Below are 21,010 nucleotides of genomic sequence, written 5' to 3' on the forward strand. Positions count from 1 at the left end.
CACCCCCCACTCCTCCCTGGTCTGCCTCTCCTCCTGGCTCAGGAACTCCCTGCTTCCCATCCTTGCTCCAGGAATCTCTTTCTGTAAATCCTCTGAGAGAATTCCTGGATTAAGTCTGAAGTAAAGCATTATGAACCTCTAACTCACTGTCAATTACTATTTGGCACTACATTTTATGAGGAAGAAATGCAATAAAACAGCAATTTCTAAATTTAACCCTGCATTACATAATGTAATTATTTATTGCAGAAGATGTTGTTTATGCATCACGCACGATATTGACTGCTATGGAAAAAAGGCAATGTACAGGAAGCCGTACAAATTGATCAATATTTAAGGTGATTAATCAAATATTTAATTTGTTTCCATAAATTTTAGTCCAGCATGAGTGTCACATCACACAAGGCAGCCATGAACTATAACTCAGCTCCCCAGCCAGACACAGAGAAATGTCCTTCTTCTATTTCTGAAATGCTGCAGGAGAACACTAAAGCAGAGTAAACCATATTTGTCTTTCACACACCCACCCATCCTCATTTTGCTCCAGCTACTAACAACCCAAGGCTGAAACCACTTAAGGATTATAATTATCCCTCATCATGATTGACTGCGTGATGACGAGGCTGCTACCCATCACAAACGATGTTGCTGGAAAGAAGAGATGTGCAGCCCAGAGCGTTCCCTGCTTTGTTTTTTTGTTTTTGTTTTTGTTTTTTTGGGGTTTTTTTTTTTGTTTTTTTTTTTTGCTTTATAGCTTCCTCCAGGCAGAATGGGGGGAGGGATGAAATTCAGTCAGGAAAACAATTAGCTTGCCTAGCTTCACTGCACTGTGATATCAAATTCACACAGCAATTAAGAGCTCCAAAGAACCCCCAGGTTGGTTTCGTGCACACTCGAGGATGTAAACCGATCTGTACCCGATGAGCTAAGGCTGGAGTGCAAATGAGAAAGTCAGAAGAGGTAAACAGTGTAAAATTCCATTCTCTGCCTAATCACACTTCACGGATGGTGATAGGAGCTCACAGTGCCTCTCAGTCTGTACACAGAACATTTGCAAGTCTCCTTGAGCCTGATCCACGGCTGCAGAATCCTCTACAGTGACTTCTCCGGCAGCACATGTCAAACGCAAATAGCTAATGTTTTCCGAAAAAATATATATATACATTTGATGATGAATAAAGAGGTTAAGTGAGGAAGTGTCCCGTGGTGGGGCTATAGAGACCGTCCACTCAAGAAAAAGCACATCCTGTGTAAACATTTGAACCTGAGTTCAATCCCTATTACCCATGTAAAAAGTCTGGTGTGATGGTTGGTGAATCTCAGGCCTGGGGAAGCAGGGACAGGTGGATCCCTGGGGTTCTCAGGCCAACTAGCATAGCCTAATTGGTAAGCCCCGGGTTCCAGTAAGAAACACTGTCTTTAAGAAAAACATGATTATATATTTTTATATATATATATATATATATATATATATATATCCTGAAGAATTAAACCCGAAATTGACCTCAGGCCTTGTCCTGCATGCGCACAAACATGCATTTCACATACACACAAATGTGCATGGACACACAGCTGCACGTACACAAAGAGGAAAAGGGAAAGCATGGTTTCTCCAATCACCAAAGGCTCAACTGTTGAATTTGGCACAGAACTCCCCAAAACCAGGCAGGTGTGGACAGACAGGTGTGGACAGACAGGTGTGGACAGACAGGTGTGGACAGCTTGAAGGCAGGCGAGCATCACCAATCTTCTGCTCCCCCTCTGCCTTTTTTCTCTTGAAACGGGATCTCTACCAAGCTTTGAGTTGTTAGATTTTTTTACTATTTAAAAAGAAAAAAAGAAAGAAAATGCCTTTATCTTTAAAAAAAAAAAATCTACCAGAAAACCTTCAAAGTAAATACTTTTTTGTTTTAAGGCAGGTAATGTAGCCTGGCCCAGACCTCACATATAGCCAGAGGCAACCTTGAACTCCTAATCCCCCTGCTTCCACTTTCACTGGGATTATCAGCGGCCCAGCTTCATCTCCTCTTTCCGTTTTTGTGTATTTGTTTCTAAGGGAGCACTTTTCTCCTAGATAGCTTTGTTAAGCTTGGCCTTGAGTTCTAAGACGCCAGAGTTCCCAGGACAAAGGAAGCCACGGAGGTGCCCTTTCTCCTGCTTCTCAGCAGCTTTCCCAGCCTCGTAATGAAACGCAACAGGTAATATCTGCCTATGGCCCTGGGAATGGCCCCACACCTATGTGCATATGGGAAGCATTAATTGGCCTCAGGAGGTTATTAGTTGAAATAAAGAACACATGAAGTCGGGAAAGAGATGTGGGGTAGGAGAGCACCAGGAGGAGTTGGAGGGAGGTTAGTGATGGATGGGTTTGATCGACAGACATTGTATAAATATATGGCATTGTCGGAGAATAAAAATATTACTTAATACCCTCAGAAGGAGTTGCAGAGCCTAACTATGGAGCAGAGTCTGAAGGAAAGACAAGCCAGCCTGATAGAGCTACCTCCTGAGAGGCTCAGACAGTACCTGACTAACACAGACGTAGAGGCTCACAGCCATCCATTGAACTGAGTACAAGGTCCCCAGTGAAGGAGTTAGAGAAAGGACCTATGGAGCTGAGGGGTTTGCAGCCCCTTAGGATGGACAACAATATGAACTAACTAGTACCCTCAGAGCTCCCAGGGTCTCAACCACCAACCAAGGACTATACATGGTGGGACTGATTGTTTTGGCAGCATGTGTATAGTAGAGGATTGCAAAGTCGATCATCAATAGGAGGAGAGGACCTCAGCCCTGTGAAGGTTCTATGCCCCAGTGTAGGGGAATGCCAGGGCCAATAAGTGGGAGAGGGTGGGGTGGCAAGCATGGGGAGCGGGGAAGCAACAGGGGTTTGTTCTTGTTTTTGTTTATTTGTTTGGTTTTTGGAGGGGAAACTGGGAAAGGAGAAATCATATGACATGTAAATAAAGAAAATATGTAATAAAAAACAAAAAGATATTATTTAAAAAGAAATAAAGCATGTTATATGGTTCTCTTACTTTTTAAACAAAGTTCATTTTGGCATACTTGAATACTTATAGAAAAATCAGAATGCTAAATTAGAAAGTGTTCACACACATTCCTAATCTTCCTCCCCATTTTGCAACTTAACACTAGCATATACCCCTGCCAAAATGAGGAAGCTGACAGCTTTGGGTCGCTAGTAGTTGCACTCCAGAATTTGTTTGAGCTCTGGCCCATTTTCACTTACAATCCTGACCTCTCTCTATTTCATGTTCCAAAGCATGAGATGTTGCTTTCGGCGTCAAGTCACCTAGTCTACAGGGTCTGTCGGAGACAATTTTGTTTACCATGACCTGGACAGAGAATCTTTTTTTTTTTTAAAGATTTATTTATTTATTATATGTAAGTATACTGTAGCTGTCTTCAGACACTCCAGGAAAGGGCGTCAGATCTTGTTACGGGTGGTTGTGAGCCACCATGTGGTTGCTGGGATTTGAACTCAGCACCTTCAGAAGAACAGTCAGTGCTCTTAACCGCTGAGCCATCTCTCCAGCCCCCTGGACAGAGAGAATCTTAATTTCCAAAGCAATATTATTATTTCTAGGGCCTTTGCAATAATTAATATTTAAGAACTATGGAAAACTTGCCGCATGAAAGATGTGTACATGAGGTCACACCCACCCGCCTGCCCCTTCCGGGTGTACATTACCCAAATGTTTATGAAGACAAGCAAGTACTAGTTACTCCAGCTGAAACCCTTTAATTCTCTAGCAACCATTTCAGGAGATCTTCAGTGTTGCTCAGCCAAGTGAGTACTGAAATCCTAGGAGGTAGGTGTCCACACTCCATGTGGGTGCTCTGTGCCACACCAAGGACACTGTGTGGGCCAGTTCCTATGGCAACGGCCTGTCTCCTGACCACTCTGTCTTCCACCATTCATTAACCTGTCACTCCTGCCTTCGGTGGCCATCTATTAAACACCTGCTAAATGCCAAATGGTTCTCCAGTGTTTTGGAGCATGGAAGAGAAAGATGATGATAACACATGCAGACCTCACGGAACAGTGGATTTCCGTGAGCTGCTCACTGACAGAGTGTACAGGGTCACAGGGACAAGTGAGTCAGAAGAGAGAGGAGAGGCAGCTCCCCCAAAACCACTACTCAAGGAACCACAAGAGTAATGCTCAGGTCAAGAAGGGCTGATAATAAGCAGAACGGTCGATCCAGGCCAAATGAGAACCTAGAAGCAAATCACAGAAGCCCACCCAGTGGCATGCAGTCACGTTAACCATCTGTGAGTAGACAATTTAGGAATCTGGTATTTAACAGGACTCCCGGAAACGTCCGGTACCCTGAATGTGCCCCTGGTGTATTGGCCAATCCCAGGGCCTTAAAGAACAGAATAAATCAGAATCGTTTATTAGATGATACATGGAGAAGAATCTGAAAGTTGTGTTTCACATGGAAACGTGAAAGTTTCTGGCTGAAATCTGGGCCAGTACAGAAGACAAGGAGAGCGGAGAGCACATCAAGCCTCTCACTGCGAGGATGATAAATATGCTCTGCCTTTCCAGAAAATGCTCATCATTATTGTGACTATTCTATACTTATGGGGACTAAGCTGAAGGGTAGTACGGCTGCTCACAGAGGGGTAACATTTGGTCTTCCTGCGGAGGATGGGCTTACCTTAATGGGAGCTATGAAGGTGACTCCGTGGATGAGGAACAAGGGCCTGAATGTGAATCCTAGAACCCATGTAAAGCCAAATGCAACAGCAGCAACATCTGTAATTCCAACATCTGTAGTTCCAGAGTTTCTATGAAGAGAAGGGAAACAGAGGCAAGGAAACCTCAGAAGCTCAAAGTTCAGCTGACTAGGCAGATGCACTTAAAAAAATTTTGTCTCAAACAATCTGGAAATTAAGGACTAACACCTGGAATTGGCCTCTGACTTCACACATGTGCCTATATCTACACACAAGAATGTACATATACACTCAAAGAATTAAAAAATAATAAAAATATAAACATATATTATGTATAATGAAAACTATATAAATCTAAAATACCTATACATAAAATTTGAAAACATAAATATATAAAAATAATAAAACTACATATAAATAATGAATATAAATATATAGATATTAAATATTCATACATATGAATATAAATACATATATATACAAATAAAAAATAATCATGTCAATTCTGCTCTCTGTGGGGAAGTACATACATGTGTGTTATACAGCCATGTGTGTGCATACATGCTTACAGAAGCTAATGCAATGTCTTCTCAATTGTTCCCGAGCTTAATTTTCTCAGATTGAACCAGTTCAGGCCAGAGAACTGCAGGAATCAACTTGTCTCTGCCTTTCCAGTTCTGGGATTATGGTCCAGCACTGCAAATTAAAAATGCAACCATTGTAATAGAAACCAGTGACCTGATGTGGTAATTCAGTCTTCATGAAATGTTTTTTAAAAGTTTATCTTTAAAAGTTTATCTTATATAACTGCAATTGCAAATTTAGTTATTAATCCTAAAAATGCATGTTAGAGAGATATAAAGCAATGTGTACCTATTGATATTTAAAGGAGGGAAATCTTAGAATTCTAAAGACAAACACTGATTAAATAACTCATGATATCCCCAAAGAATGTAATATCATAGACATCTTAAACAATCTTAAATTATGCTTTGATACAATGGGTGCCTTCTTGATTATGACAGCATGTTGTTAATGAAATGAATATGACATGTTTATGCTGGTGAGATGACTCAGGAGGTAAAGGCCCCTGCCACCATGCTTGATGTCAAGCAAGTGGAAGGGAAGACGTGACTCCCAGAAATTACCCTCTGATCTCCACATACAAACTGTGGCATACTCAGGAGCATGCACACCACACACACACACACACACACACACACACACACACACACACACACTAAACACATACCTAAAATGTGACACAATAGGAAGAATTGTGCCCAAAATATTTATAAACGAGCAAAGGCTTTTAAAACCATTCATAGCATGAACCTATTTTCATGGATCCACAAATGTAGTAACCAAAACATTAAGAATTCCCTTTGGGGCACCGGAGAGATTGCTCAGGTTAAGAGCTTGTGTGGCTGTGTTTCCAGGTAACAGCAGTTCAGTTTCTAAAACCCATTTCCCAGGGGTAGTGTGACACCTCCTCTTACTCTGCTCCAGGAAACATAATACCTTTGATCTGCAGAGGTACCTGCATTCACATGCACAGAGCCGCAGGAAGACACACAGAAAAATACAATACAATAAAATGATTTTACGATTATGTTTGCTTAGTAAGAACTAACTATTCCATGTGAATAAGATATAATGAGACTGTAATTTACAATATACTTTTTTCTTTCTTTCTTTTTTATTACTAATTTTACACCCTAATTGCTGTCCCCCCTCCTGGTCCTCCCTCTCACAGTCCTTTCCCCTATCCCTGTTACCATTCTTTCTAGGCTCTGCCCCACAGTTACCTGGCAACAGCCAGATATCGCCTGACTCAGTACAAAAGGGGCTGTTTGCCCCCTCTTCAGTCTCTTACTCTCTTACCCTCGTTCTCTTCCCTCTCTGTCTCTTCTCTCCCCATTCCCCTACCCCCTCTTTCTCCACGTGTTCATGGCTGGCTTCTATTCCTCTACTCTCTGTGTGTGTCTCTGTGTCTCTGTCTCTGTCTGTCTCTCTGTCTCTCTGTCTCTGTCTCTCTCTGTGTGTGTCTCTCTCTGTCTCTCTCTCTCTGTGTCTCTGTCTCTGTCTCTCTCTCTGTGTGTCTCTCTCTGTCTCTCTCTCTCTCTCTCTGCCCTTCTCTGTCTCTACTCCCTCCTCAACTCCCCTCTACATACCTTAAATAAACTCTATTCCATACTATATCTGTGTTATGGCTGGTACCTCAGGGGGAAGGGATGCGTCAATATAACCTGCAGAGGCACCCCCTTCTACCTCACCACACCTCACTCTACCAAACATACTCTTGGTTCTTTCTTTCTTTTTATAAAACACATTTCTTTGTATAAAACACAACACTTCCCCCCTTCTCCTCTGAGAGAGTGGAGCACTCTCCCCCCTGTGACCCACCTCCCCTCACCCCCTGGACTGCCCCAGGTATCCTCCCCCCACCAACACATCAAGTCTCTGCGGGTTAGACCCTTCTCCCACTGAGGCCAGACAAAACAGCCAAGTCAGGGTTCCACTGCCATGCAACAGTGTCTCGAGTTGTTTGGTTGAGTTTTTTTTTTTTTATTGCAGCCATTCTGAGGGTTATAAAGTGGAATCTCAGGGTTGTTTTGATTTGCATTTCCCTGATGACTAAGGACATTGAATATATATATCTATAAGTGCTTCTTGGCCATTCAAGATTCCTCTGTTGAAAATTCTGTTTAGTTCTGTACCCCATTTTTAATTGGGATATTTGGGTTGCTGGTGTCGACGTTCTTGAGTTCTTTATAAATTTTGGATATTAGCCCTCTGTGAGATGGAGGGTTAGTGAAGATCCCAATCTGTAGGCTTCTGGTTTGTCCTATTGACAATGTCCTTTGTCTAATGGAAACTTTTCATGAGGTCCCATTTATCAACTGTTGAATTTGTCTCCTGTACAAGTTCAATGCTATTCCCCACTATCTATTCTGTCAGATTTACTGTGTCCCGTTTTACATTGAGGTCTTTGATCCATTTGGATTTGAGTTTTGTACAGGGTAATACATATGGATCTACTAGCATTCTTCTACATGCAGACATGCAGTTAGACCGGCAGCATTTGTTAGAAATGCTTTCTTTGTTCCCCATTGTATGGCTTTGTCTTCTTCACTAAAAAAAAAAAACAAAACAAAACAAAAAAAAAAAAAACAAAAAAAACAAAAAAAACCTCAAGTGTACATAGGCTTATGGGTTTATTTCAGAGTCTTTGATTCAACTGCATTGATTAACCTGCTTGTTCCTATACCAATACCATGTAGTTTTTATTCCTATTAATCAGCAGTACAGCTTGAAATCGGGGATGGTGATACCTCTAGAAGCTCTTCTATTGTACAGGACCGTTTTAGCTACCCTGGGTTTTTTTTTTGTTTTTCCATATGAAGTTGAAAGTTATTCTTTTAACAACTGTCCTATAAATAATTGTGTTGGAATCTTGATGGGAATTACATTGAATCTTTAGCTTGCTTTTGGTAAGATGGCCATTTTTACTATTCTAATCCTTCAGATCCTTGAGCCTGGGAGATCTTTCCATCTTCTGATATCTTCCTCAATTTCTTTTGTCAGCGAATTGAAGTTATTGTAATACAAGTGTTTCACTTGTTTGGTTAGAGTTACACTAAGATACTTTATATTATTCATGGCAATTATTAAGGATTTAGTTTCCCTAATTTCTTTCTCAGCCCGTCTATCATTTGTATAAAGGACGGCTACTAATTTCTTTGAGTTAATTTTATATCCAGCCACTTTACTGAAGGTGTTTATCAGTTCTCTGGTAGAATTTTTAAGGTCGCTTTTGTATACCATCATATCATTTGAGAATAGTAATACTTTGAATTCTCTCTTTCTAATCTATATCCACCTGATCTCCTTGAGTTGTCTTATTGCTCCCGTTAGAACTTCAAGCACTATAGTGAATAGATAGGAAGAGAATGGGCAGCCTTGTCTTAGCCCTGATTTTAGTGGAACTACTTTAAGTTTCCATTTAGTTTTATGTTGGCTATTAGCATGCTGTCTATTGCTTTTATTATGGTTAGTTATGTGCTTCATATCCCTAATATCTCTAATACTTTTAACATGAAAAGGAGTTGGATTTTTGTCAAAGTCTTTTTCAGCATCTAATGAGATGACCGTGTGTGTGTGTGTGTGTGTGTGTGTGTGTGTGTGTGTTTCTGTCAGTTTGTTTATATGGTGGATGTTGATGGATTTTTATATATTGAATTATGCCTGGATCCCTGGAACGAAGCCTACTTGATCTTGATTGATAATGTCTTTGATGTGCTCCTGAATTTGGTTTGGAAGTATTTTATTTAGTATTTTTGCATCAATGTTCGTAACAGAAACTGGTCTAAAATTCTTTCTTTATTGAGTCTTTGTGTGGATTAAGTAACTGGGGTGAATGAGGTTTCATAGAATGAGTTTCATAGTATTCCTTCTATTTCTATTTTGTGGAAAAATTTAAGGAGCATTGGTAATAGCTCTTCTTTGAAGATCTGGTAGAATTCTTCAATAAAGCCATCTGGCCTTTTTGGTTGGGAAATATTTAATGGCTGATTCTACTTCTTTAGGGATTATAGGCCTCTTTAAATTGTTTATCTGGTTGTGGTTTTCTCATTGATTGTTGTTATGTATCGTTTTTCATTTCTCGTTTTGTTTATTTGGATACTGTCTCTCTGTCTTTTGGTTAGTTTGGCTAAAGTCTTGTCTATCTTGTTAATTTTCTCAAAGAAGCAGCTCTTGGTTTTGTTGATTCTTTGTATTGTTTTCTTTGTTCCTAATCGATTGATTTCAGCCCAGATTTTTATAATAATAAAAAAATTTTCCCTAGAGCTTTCAGGTGTACTTTTAAATTGTTAGTATGAAAACTTTCTAGTTTCTTTGTGGAGGCATTTAGTACTATGACTATTCCTCTTTGCATAGTTTCGTTGTGTATAAATTTGGGTATGTTGCGCCTTTATTTTCATTGAATGCTAGACACGCTTTAATTTCTTTCTTTATTTCTCCCCTGACCCAGAGATCATTAAGTAGAGAGTTATTCAGTTTCCACGATTATATAGGCTTTCTGGTATTTCTGTTGTTGTTGAAGTCCAGCTTTAACCCATGGTGGTCTGATAAGATATAAGGTGTTATTTCCATTTTCTTATATCTGTTGAGGCTTGCTTTGTGGCCAACTATATGGTCAGTTTTGGAGAAGGGTCTTCAAGGTGCTGAGAAGACGATATATTCTTTTGTGTTTGGGTGAAATATTAGATGTCCCTTAGGTTCATTTGATTCATAATGTCTGTTAGTAGTTTCATTATTTCTCTGTTTACTTTCTCTCTGAGTGATCTGTCAGTTGGTGAGAGTGGGATGTTGAAGTCTCCCACTATTAATGTGTGCAGTTTGATGTGTGATTTAAGCTGCAGCAATGTTCCCTTTACAAATGTGGATGTCCTAGTGTTTGGGGCATGTCCACTCAGTGCTTTCGTCCTTAGTTTGGCATGGTTAAGTACCCTCAGCAGGAGAAAAACTCTTTTGCATTGCTGAAATATTTAGGACTGTACGGTGGTCATTTTCTTGAGAAACCAGACCCATTTCTAACAGGACCACGTGTATGTGTGAGATTATACAGGTGGGACTTCCCCGTAAGGGCAAGAGAAAAATGCAGCCAAGCAGATCTGTGTGTTGGGGGTCGAGTTGGGGGCTCTGTCATATCACCCTGTGCTGTTCTCAGCTTTTTTCCTGTGAAGTCATCGGCTTAGCTGTGGGACAAGGTGTGGTAATATAACACGCCACGCCAAACCATTCTGCAGGGTGTGCATTCTGCCATCTCGCTGACAGGTAGGAAAGCCACGCTGCTTAGAGTCACTGCAGAAGCGGACTAAACTCGGTCCACCCACACGAGTAAATGCACGCAGGCTCAGGTGCTTGTGTGTAGGAAGCAGAGGCCAACCTCTCCTCTCATTCTTCAGTTCCCTCCATCTTGGTGGTGGCGGTTGTCACTGCTATTGTCGTTGCTGCTGCTGTTGTTTTGAGTCAGGATAGCTGGGAGTTTGCCAGGTAGGCTAGGCTAGCCAGCAATCCGCACAGATATGCCTGGGTCTACCTCTCTAGTATTAGAATTATAAGTGCAAGCCACCCCATCTGGCCTGGGTTTGTTATGTGGGCTGTAGGGATCAAATTCAGGTTCTCATAATTATGCAGTAAGCATCTTACTGACTGAACTACTTCTCTAGCCTAGGATGTCGAGACTCTGAGGCAGATTTTGTATTCCCAAAGCTGGCCTCTCCATCAAGCTTGCTAGGCATAATCTACTGTAATTTTATCTCTCGAGTGGTCTGTGTTTCTATGGCAATATGTGTCTTCTTAGGATAGAGTTTCCACTGGTTTGTATTACGATGAATGCTGCTTCTTCAACAAAAACTTACCAAGCCGGTCTTATAATCACTACATAGAATAGCTAAGTGTAGCAAGAATCTTGGCGTCTCTTGCCCAAGGATCACGTGACTTGAGGGGAAGCTATCCCTCCCCATGGGAAAGCTCGAACATGGGCACTCTTCCATCTGTGCACCATAGGTCTTTCTATACTGAGAGACTTGTACCTTGCCACAGATTGTTCAGCATTTGTTATGTCAGAATAAACATACCTGTTCCTACCTGCCTGTCGCACACATGAGTCTTATAGGTTTTTCCTGAACTGACCCAAGCTTAAAGTCTCAAAGTCTAAAGTCATTTCAGAGTCTATGTGTACGTCCTATATAGGGTGCTTAAAACCATTGTCGGTACTACTATGTCAGAAACATTGTATTCGTCGCTTGTCTCATTGCTATGGCATAATAGCTGACAAAAGCAGTTCAAGGAAGCAGGGCTTATTTAGGCTTAGAGAAGGGATACAGTTCCTTATGACAAGGAAGGTACTGCAAGACCATGCATGGTCATGGGGAACTCCCAGTCAAAAAGCAGGCAGAGGACAGGAAGTGGGTCCCAGATATACAATTTCAAGCCCTCCTCTCCCACTTCTGCCACATTTCCTCCAGCAAACCTCTACTTCCTAAATGTTCCATACCATCCCAAAACACAGCCAGGGGACTCATGTTCAAACACATAAGCCCATGTGAGACAATTCCCATTCAAACCACAACATGTACAAGTTTTCTCTCCAACAAAGCGCTAAGAGGTGATGTGGACAGAGATCTGTAAAAGCCGCTGTTTGTATAATGAATGTTGCAACTAGGGATGGGGTAGGGTGCTACAAGGCCCCAGTATATGTTGGTGAGGAAAAAAATAGTAAGAAGCTGACAGATAGTGAACACATAAGATAGGGCTCTGCTTATGCACAGGACTCAGTAGAAAGCAGAAAATAAACAGATTTGAAAGTGAGGCCAGCTAGAATGTACTCCCTGCTGCTCGTTAGTCACCAGCTCAGGGAACTCAGTTTCTAATAGAATGTCTCTGAGCAGCTTTCTCAGGGAACTAGCCATGCAATGGCCCTCACAGGTTCAAAAAATAAATAAATTATACATGTGAAGCAGATAATCAGCTAATTCTGCCTGTTAAAAGTATAAAGGACTTAGAAAAAGAACTCTGCTTTACCTGGAATCACTGGAGTAATTCACACACTGAGAAAAATGTGCAGAATTGCTCCTCAGAGCCAGGCTGCCATGGCTAACTGGGAAAGTCCATGGGAGAGGAGCCAATCCTGTGGCCGGAGGTTCACAGTCTCAGTGTTACAGAAAGCAACTGTACAATGAACAAGTCAACACAGTGAGTGATACGTCTGTAACGGATGCTTTACAAACAGAAATGTCTAGAACAAGCTGATTCATAGCACTTTCAGGAAGGGCTTCCAAGAGGCACCCATTCCAGGTTGTTTCTTCAAGCCTGTGTAAGGGAGACGCTCCAAACAGACAGCAAGAGAACTTTGCATTACTTGAATATAAATGGGTAACAACACCTCCATTTTAGCAAAACGTCATACATAACACAGATAACCCATGAGGAGTATTTAACAAGCTCACCACCAATATCAGATAAGGGCATGAGTGAAATGTGTACAGGCACTTGTTTCATAAATTTCTTTTTTATTGAAAGTTGACTTTTTTCCTATAAAATATTCCGATTATAGTTTCCCCACCCTCAAAGGGTCCCAGATCCTCCCCACTTCCCCACCTATCCAAATCCCCACTCTTCTTATTCTCTCTTACTAAAAAACAAACAAAAGCAATAACTAATCGGCAAAAACTAAACATTCTATAGCCCCTAAAGCCTATGCTTGTTTCTGTCAAGCCTCATATTTGCCTAGGCAGGAAATTTGATCTACTAAAATACCCAATTAATTCTGTAACATTTTCCTCCATCTTAGACACTGACTTTACACAATTCAGATCCAGGTTCTTCCCTATCTCTTCTCAGGAATCCCCTTCCTGATTTACAAAATGAAGCTAATGTTAGTCATATGAGTGCACGTTTTAGAGAAATCCTTTATAAATCTTATAGTGCTAGACCTAGGAGTGCCTACCACCAGGGTTAATAGATTTTATCACCTCCATCTTGTCTGGGTCAAGGACATTTCTAGAATCCTCTAGTCCAAACAAAAAGAATGTCAACTTTCCATGCAAAGAGAATCCATTGTGGGAAATTATGGAAAGGCACAAATACCTGCTTCCCCCTGGCCCTGCGCACTGCACGGGCAAACCCTACAGAGCTACTGCAGCTACACTCTCCTTGTGCCAGACTCTTTCTCTGTGTGCCTCGGGAAAACATAAACTGTCCACCATCAAATGCCAGCAGCAGAAGCTTTATGGAATCAGTTGAATACTCTGTGTGTTCATATATGGATAATGTGCATGTGTTCACGTATGGAGTACACATGTATGTTGGGGTACACATGCATGCCACGCATACGCATGTGTCTGGGGGCCAAAGGACAATCTCAAATGTCATCCCTACTGCACAGTCCACGTGTTTCTGAAACAAGGTCTTTCACTAGCCTGGAATCAACAGGCTACCTGCTTGGGATGGCTGCCTGGCTAGGGTTGGCTTGTCTCCATCTGCCTAACACTGAGTTTATAGACTTGGTGCCAGCATACCCAATGTTTTCCATGTGGGTTCTAGGAATCAAACTCAGTTCTTTGTGTTTGCAAGGCAAGCACTTTTCCCAAGTGAGAAATCCCCACTGAATGGTTTTAGAAGAATGCATCATAATCACAAAGGCTTCTGGGACCACCTAATAAATTACTCACTCTTTGGATCCAAGCAGCCCATTGTCTGCAGACATAAAATCTTCTCAAGGCTGTAATTTTGGCCAAAAGCCCAAGATGATAATAGATTAACCTTAAAACTTGGCAAAACATGAGCAATCCCAACAGTGAGGTAAACTGTTGAAATCACCAAGGGAAATTGAGGGAGCCTCACCCTCTTCTCCAACTGTAAGTCATTCTGTATAATTAGATGGTAGCAGATCTAAACAGACAAGGAATAATGACATGGAGGCCGGAGCCGACAAGCCTAGGAAACTCTCTCTTGGTCATATCATGAAAGACACATGAGAGGAGTGACCACATTAATCCTAAAATTCTGGAGTTGCCCCCCCAAAGTCCCATAGAACCATAGGATCTACAAGCTACTAGCATGAGAAATGTCAGAATGCGTCCATCTTTCGTGGTTTCATAGAGAGAATGTTGTAAACAGACTAAGCAGACACCCAACCTGTTCTGCCTCGTGCTTCCCTGCCCAAGGTTCTCCTTTGCATCTAAGAGTGTTAGAGAAGTGGGATCTGGGCTGCATCGACTAAAGGACCTGACTCTTCCCACTCTCAACCGAACCCCCTAACAGTAAGACCCTCTAGGGAGGGAGCCTTTTATTGGTTTGGCTTGGTTTTTTGAGACAGGGTCTAACATATTCCAAGCTAACAAACTCCCCAATGTAGCCAGGTATAACTCACCTCCAGATCCTATTGTCTCAGCCTCTGGAGTACAAGGATTACAGAGGTACACCACCCCATCCAGGTTTATGAAGGGCAGGGGATTGAACCCACAGTTTTATGTAGGCTACATAAGTAGTCTACCAAATAAACTCCATCCATAGACCACAACAGGATGGATCCTTTCACAGGATGGATCCCTTTACAGGAGCAAAAGTCTCCCAACCGTGCTATCCTTCTTATCTGTCCAAAGAAAAGTAGATACTAAATTCTGCCAAAACTAAGCCTTCCCAAATCTCTTACCTTAAGTCCTTCAAAAAACACATAAGGGCTGGTGAGATGGCTCAGCGGGTAAGAGCACTGACTGCTCTTCCGAAGGTCCTGAGTTCGGATCCCAGCAACCACATGGTGGCTCACAACCACCCGTAATGAGATCGGACGCCCTCTTCTGCTGCATCTGGGGACAGCTACAGTGAATTACGCCAGAGCGAGCGGGCCCGGAACGAATAGAGGTCCTGAGTTCAATTCCCAGCAGCCACATGATGCCTCATGGCCATCTGTACAGCTACAGTGTACTTATACAAATAAAATAATTCTTTAAAAAAAAAAAACACGTAATCTCTCTCATGACCTTCATATTTCTTTCAAGGGAATGTAGTCAGAAACAACCCTCTCTCTCTTCCTCTGAAATACACGAAGAAGAATTTCAAAGCATAAAGGTAGGAATGACACCCCTTTCAGTGCGGAAAGCGACTTGCCTTTCTTTTGCTTTTACCTCTTCAACTGTTGCCAAGATACCTGATAAAGCTTTTTGTGAATCACAATGATCCCCTTTTTGATTTGGAATTTGGGTTAGAATCATATCGCCCACATGCATGTGTGCACTTAAAGGGAACCACTGTTGTGGAAAGAGTTTATGTGAAAAGTGAGCAGGCAATAGCCTTTCCTTCTATCCTTGTTCCATGGCAACACTACTTCACAGCATTAATTATGAAATTGCCAGACAACTCTGCAGTTATATTGGGATGGCAGACAAGTTACTGTTGTCCATTATTCATCACTTCAAATAATATTCACCATTAAATGATGGCGTATTAATCATGTAGATTTCTATTTTTAATTACATTTACGTATGTATTATATTTAGGACAAGGTGACAACTGGAAAAATCAAAGGCCATCTGCTGCAAAGACGCTCATCTTTGAAACGGTATCGAAATTCGTCTTTTTTAAAAACTGTTGTAGTGGCACACGCCTTTAATCCCAGCACTTGGGAGACAGAGGTAGGCGGATTTCTGAGTTCGAGGCCAGCCTGGTCTACAGAGTGAGTTCCAGGACAGCCAGGACTACACAGAGAAACCCTGTCTCGAAAAACACAAAAAAATAAAATAAAATATTTTTTTAAAAAAGTTTATCTATCCTGAAGAAGCAGTAAAAGATAATGACAATGTTTTGGTTTTTGTTTTGTTTTGTTTGGTTTTCAGAAAAATCTTGTACAGTCTTGCCAGGTATGAGTGGTTTTCAAATACCCAGAATCTGAATCCTGGATGTGAAATATCCACACTCAAGCTTCATTTGTATGACAGAAAGACAGATTACTGTAGTTATGTTCACACTGTTTGGTAAATTAGATGCATGAAAACTGAAAATGAATTCTGTCACTGAAACCAGATCTCAAAGTGGCTGTTCTGTCCAACTGGCCTTCAAAAGTGAGTTTACCTTGTCATGTTGCTGAACGGTTAGAATTTTGAAAGTGTCATCTACGGTGTTTCCTATGTCATTGCAATATAGTACAGTAGCTGCTACAACGTTATCCAGTCTCGTGACAAACATGGGCCTAGATGTGCTAGAGAGAAGGCTCAGGTTTGCAGACGCCTCACTGTTCTTCCAGAGGACCTGCACTTGGTTTCCTGCATCCACACCAAGCAACTCCCAACCCCAGCTTCAGCGGGATCCAGGGTCCACTTTGTGCCTCCACAGGTGGCGCGTATTCACAAAGACACACACATGAACATGGATTAAAAATAAAAATAACAAACAAGCTGGCATAGGAAGTGTCCTTAGCAGTCGAACAGAATCTTTTACTTCTCAGAGGCATGGATCCATGACTTTATCTTCCTCCCTTGGGTCTCATATTTCTATTTAACTCACCATGCAACTAAGCTAGGTACTGAAATTTTGCTAACTCTATCCCCTGTAATCTCAGTGCTATTGATCCCTCGGTTATTTTGGTTTTTGTTTGTTTCTTTTGTTGCATCTTTCCTTGCTTAATCGCTGGCTTAAAAGCCAACTTGATCTTCAACCATTGCTAGGGAAAGTATTTCTGGTATGGTTGTTCAATAAGGTGAAATAAGTTGGCATGGAAGGAAAATCCTTAAGAGTATAACCTCATGCTCATTGTTCCTGAAAGTCTTATCAGTTTGTTTGTTACTAGGCAGAGTCTCATGTAACCTAAGCTGTGCTCAAATTCCCTGTATCTCCAAGGATGACCTTGAACTTCTGACCCTCTTGCCTACATCTCTCAGGGGCTAGGATTACAGTTGTGCGCTATCATGTCTGATCTGTGCAGTGCTGGGAGAGACCCCAAGGGTTCCTGAAAGCTAAGCCAAGCACTCTACCCACTGAGATGCATCCTTAGTCCCGTTTCCATTTTACGTCTGTCAACCCAGATTTCTTCATCAGAGCCACACATTACCTGCACAATATCCTTAACTGTTTAACTCAGGAACTAGTGTTTCACTCTTGGTCAAAGGAATTTGCACAGACAAGGAACACGTCTGAGATGTGTGAGCATTGTTATGGCAGTGCAAGGAGCCTTCCTGAGTGAGACAAGGACAGATACGGAAAATACATTAAGAAGATCCAGCAAAACCCTGAGATACAGAGGTCAATACCACACAGAGGGATGGAGAAAAGGAAGCAGATGAAAGAAGAACACAGAGCTGAGATCTGAAAGCATACAGCCTGCTGACTCGGTAGTCACACGGTGATGGGAAAGTCAAGTATGCTGGGACACATCATCTGAAATCCCAGATCTTAAGTAGAGGCATGTGACAGGAAGGTGAGAAACTGAAAGACACCTCTGATTACATAGTAAGTTTGAGGATACTGTGGGCTACTTGAAACCCTGTCTTGAAAAAGGCAGAAGAAAAAAAAGAAAGGAGGAAAATGAGAATTTCTTGTCTAGTGTGTGGGTAGCAATGTTACCGGCACCGTCATGAATTATATTAGCATCAGGAAAAAGGATAAGATGAGATGTCTGTGCATTCCACCTACTGAGTCCTATATAATAAATAACTCCCCAAGTGAAGGGGTTGAAAACAGCAGTCTTAGATACCCTGGTCTGCATCAGGAAGAGTTCCCTGGGTGACTCCCATATTGCTTTCCTTGGCTGGCCTCGAAGCTCCGAGTCGGGCAGGAAAAGGCTCAATTTGGGATGGCCAAGTTACAGAAAGGTAAGCTGGTACTAGGTGCCAACCTCTGCTAGGCTGTTAGCTGGGACATCTCTGTGGGCTTCCTGTGCGGTTTGGAACCATTTCCCCAGCAGGATATCTGGGGGCCAAGAGAACAACGGAAGTATAAACCACTTCCTGCAGCTTCAGCATGGCATCACAGTACTTCCAGAAGATTCTGTTGGTCAAGGATTCATAAAGCTCAAACTCTAAAGCAGGGTCACAGTCAATGCCTCTCGGTGGGATGAATGGCAGCTCATTTTGGTTATGTTTAGTTTGTCCATGGTGGTTTAGTTTGATTTGGTGTTTGTTAGACACAATAACACTACTATAAAGTCCAGGCTGGCCTAGAGCTTTCTATGTGGCCCAGGTTGACATGAAAATGTCTATTTTCCTGTTTGCTCCTGAAAGCATGGAATATAGATGTGTAAAATTTCAAAGCTTCCATATTAAAAAAACATAGTAAGTCTCACTGTGAACCATGTAAATTTAATTTATAAAGTTAATTTACCAATCTTGAGTCTAGGAAAAAAAAGTTTTCCTAAAAGATAAACTAACAAAGGCACATATACTGTAATTTTAGTGAACTTCATTTCTAATCCTTTCATTTCCAAGGCAAGGCTCTATGTACAATTCTGTACTCTTTTCTTTAGGGAAATCGCCTTCAAAATGATATACACGCTGGGCCCCATAAAACCAAATCTACCTCTGAGGAAAGTTTAAATCTATGTCTGAGAGAGACTGAGAGAGACAGAGTAGAAATATGTGTGTGGTAGACATATGTGGACATATGTGGCTGTGTGCTCTTGTGTGTGTGGAGACCAAAGCAGGACTTCAGGTGCCCTTCTCTTTCACACCTTGTGTGTTCCTGTGAAATGGGGTCTTTCAATAAGCCTCAAGAGAGGTTGACAGCCAAACAGCTCCAGTGATCTTTGTTTCTGGTCCCCAGCATCTCTGAGATGACAGGCACCCATGGCCACACCTGGCTTTTTCTGTGGGTTCTAAGGATTCAAATCCAAGTGTTTATGTTTACACAGCAACCTCTCTTACTCACTGAGCCATCTCTCCAGTCTCAGTGTTTAAATCCTACTAGATGAGATTATCAGAGAGAGCCACAGAGGAAAATGAGCAAATGGGCCTACAGTGAAAGCTTGAATACATCCAAGCACTCAGACCAGAGGAAAGAGAAAGCGAGGGCAAGGGTGAGGTACATCCACACTCACACCAGAGGAAAGAGAGAGCAGGGGTGAGGTCCATCTACACTCCTGCCAGAGGGGATTCTGGGTGGAGGGCATGTGTGAGGTACATTGGCCGCACTCACCTCAGAGGAAGGGGGAAGGGGGTGAGGAATGTTCATACTCACACCAGAGCAAAGAGAGAGAGAGAGAGAGAGAGAGAGAGAGAGAGAGAGAGAGAGAGAGAGAGAGAGAGAGAGCCGAGTGAGGTTTACAGTGGGAAAATTGTGAGGATAGCAAGCAGTCTCAAGGTGAAGGACCTCCTGAAACTCTCACAACAAAGCATAAAGGTCCAGGAAGTTTAAAAAAAAAAAAAGAAAGAAAAAGAAAGGAAAGGAGCAATCCCTTTGAGCTAGCACCCTAGGGAGGCATCAGTAACTTCTCAAAGCAGCTTCAAAGAGGGAAGTCAGCTCTCAAGTGTGCTCGGAGGAAGAAGGTGCCAGTTGCTACAGCATATGCCCCAAAATCCCAGAATTTGGGAGGTGTAGACACCAAAATCCAGAGTTCAAGGTCACCTCGCCTACATCGAAAGTTTTAGGCCAGCCTGGACTGCATAAGAATCTGTGTTTCAAAAAAAAAATAAAAGAAAAGAAAACAGACAGAGATGGAGATGGAAAAGAGGAAGAGGGCAGAGGAGAGAGAGAATTTTGGATGGAAAACATCAAAAATGAATACAGAAGTAATAAGTTGAAAGCTAGAAAAATATGACTCGAAAGTTGCGTTCAAGAAATATACAAACCATGAATAATGCTATAACTCTTAAGGAAATTGAATCACTATTTTGAAACATTCAACATTTCTACAGTGAAAACACCAGACTCAAATGTTTTGGGTTTTTTTGTTGTTTTGTTGTTTTGGTTTTTTGTTTTTTTTTTTTTTTTTTTTTTTTTTTTTTTTTTTTTTTTTTTTTTTTTTTTTTTAGGGGGGAGGGAGGTTTTGAGACAGGGTTTTTCTGTATAGCCCTGGCTGTCCTAGAACTCACTCTGTAGACCAGACTGGCCTTGAACTCAGAAATCTGCCTGCCTCTATCTCCCAAGTGCTGGGATTAAAGGCATGTGCCACCACTGCCCAGCTCAAAAGTCTTTATTAAAACAAATTCCTGGTGCATTAACCCACAACTTGGGTGAAGATCTTCTGCTCAACCACAGGCCATGCTTGCCCAGAAGAATGGGTAGGCTGCCCATAAACATCCTCTACTCTTTCTGTTCCGCCAGACCCACTCCTCAACAGAACGTGCAATAGAACACCCACCAGCTGGAGTAGTCCCTCCTTCCTGTCCATGCCTCCTGTATATCCCGCAGACTAACAAAATGGATTTGAAAACAGGATCCATCCTCCTGCTGCATACAAGAAACGTGATTTAAAATCAAGGATAAGCTATTAGCTCAGAGTATGGGTTGGAAAAAGATATTCCAAGCAAATGGATTTAAGTAGCAAGCTGATGAGGTCATCTGACAGAGTAGACTTCAAACCAAAATTAACCAAAAGACACAGAGAAAGACACTTCATACTCATCAGAGGAAAAATGCACCAAGATGACATTTCAGGTCTTAACATCGATACCTCAAACACAAGAGCACCCATGTTTATAAAAGAAACACTACTACAGCTTAAATAACATACTGAACCTCACACAGAAGAGCAAGCACACCCAAGAGCAGTAGACAGCAAGAAATAACCAAACTGAGGGCTGAA

General features: G+C 41.7%; 1 long non-coding RNA gene across 1 annotated transcript in view; it reads right to left on the bottom strand.

Annotated features, from left to right (window-relative positions):
* Positions 1-21,010, bottom strand: part of LOC116094996 — a 95,028-nt gene that overhangs the window by 27,898 nt on the left and 46,120 nt on the right. The window contains exons 3-4 of the long non-coding RNA XR_004120389.1: positions 5,277-5,403; positions 4,689-4,818 (exon numbers count right to left, since the gene is read on the bottom strand). This is a non-coding gene — a long non-coding RNA (uncharacterized LOC116094996). The remainder of the gene's footprint in view (positions 1-4,688; positions 4,819-5,276; positions 5,404-21,010) is intronic.

The sequence above is a fragment of the Mastomys coucha genome, unplaced genomic scaffold (assembly GCF_008632895.1).
Source record: "Mastomys coucha isolate ucsf_1 unplaced genomic scaffold, UCSF_Mcou_1 pScaffold17, whole genome shotgun sequence".
NCBI classification, from domain to species: Eukaryota; Metazoa; Chordata; class Mammalia; order Rodentia; family Muridae; genus Mastomys; species Mastomys coucha.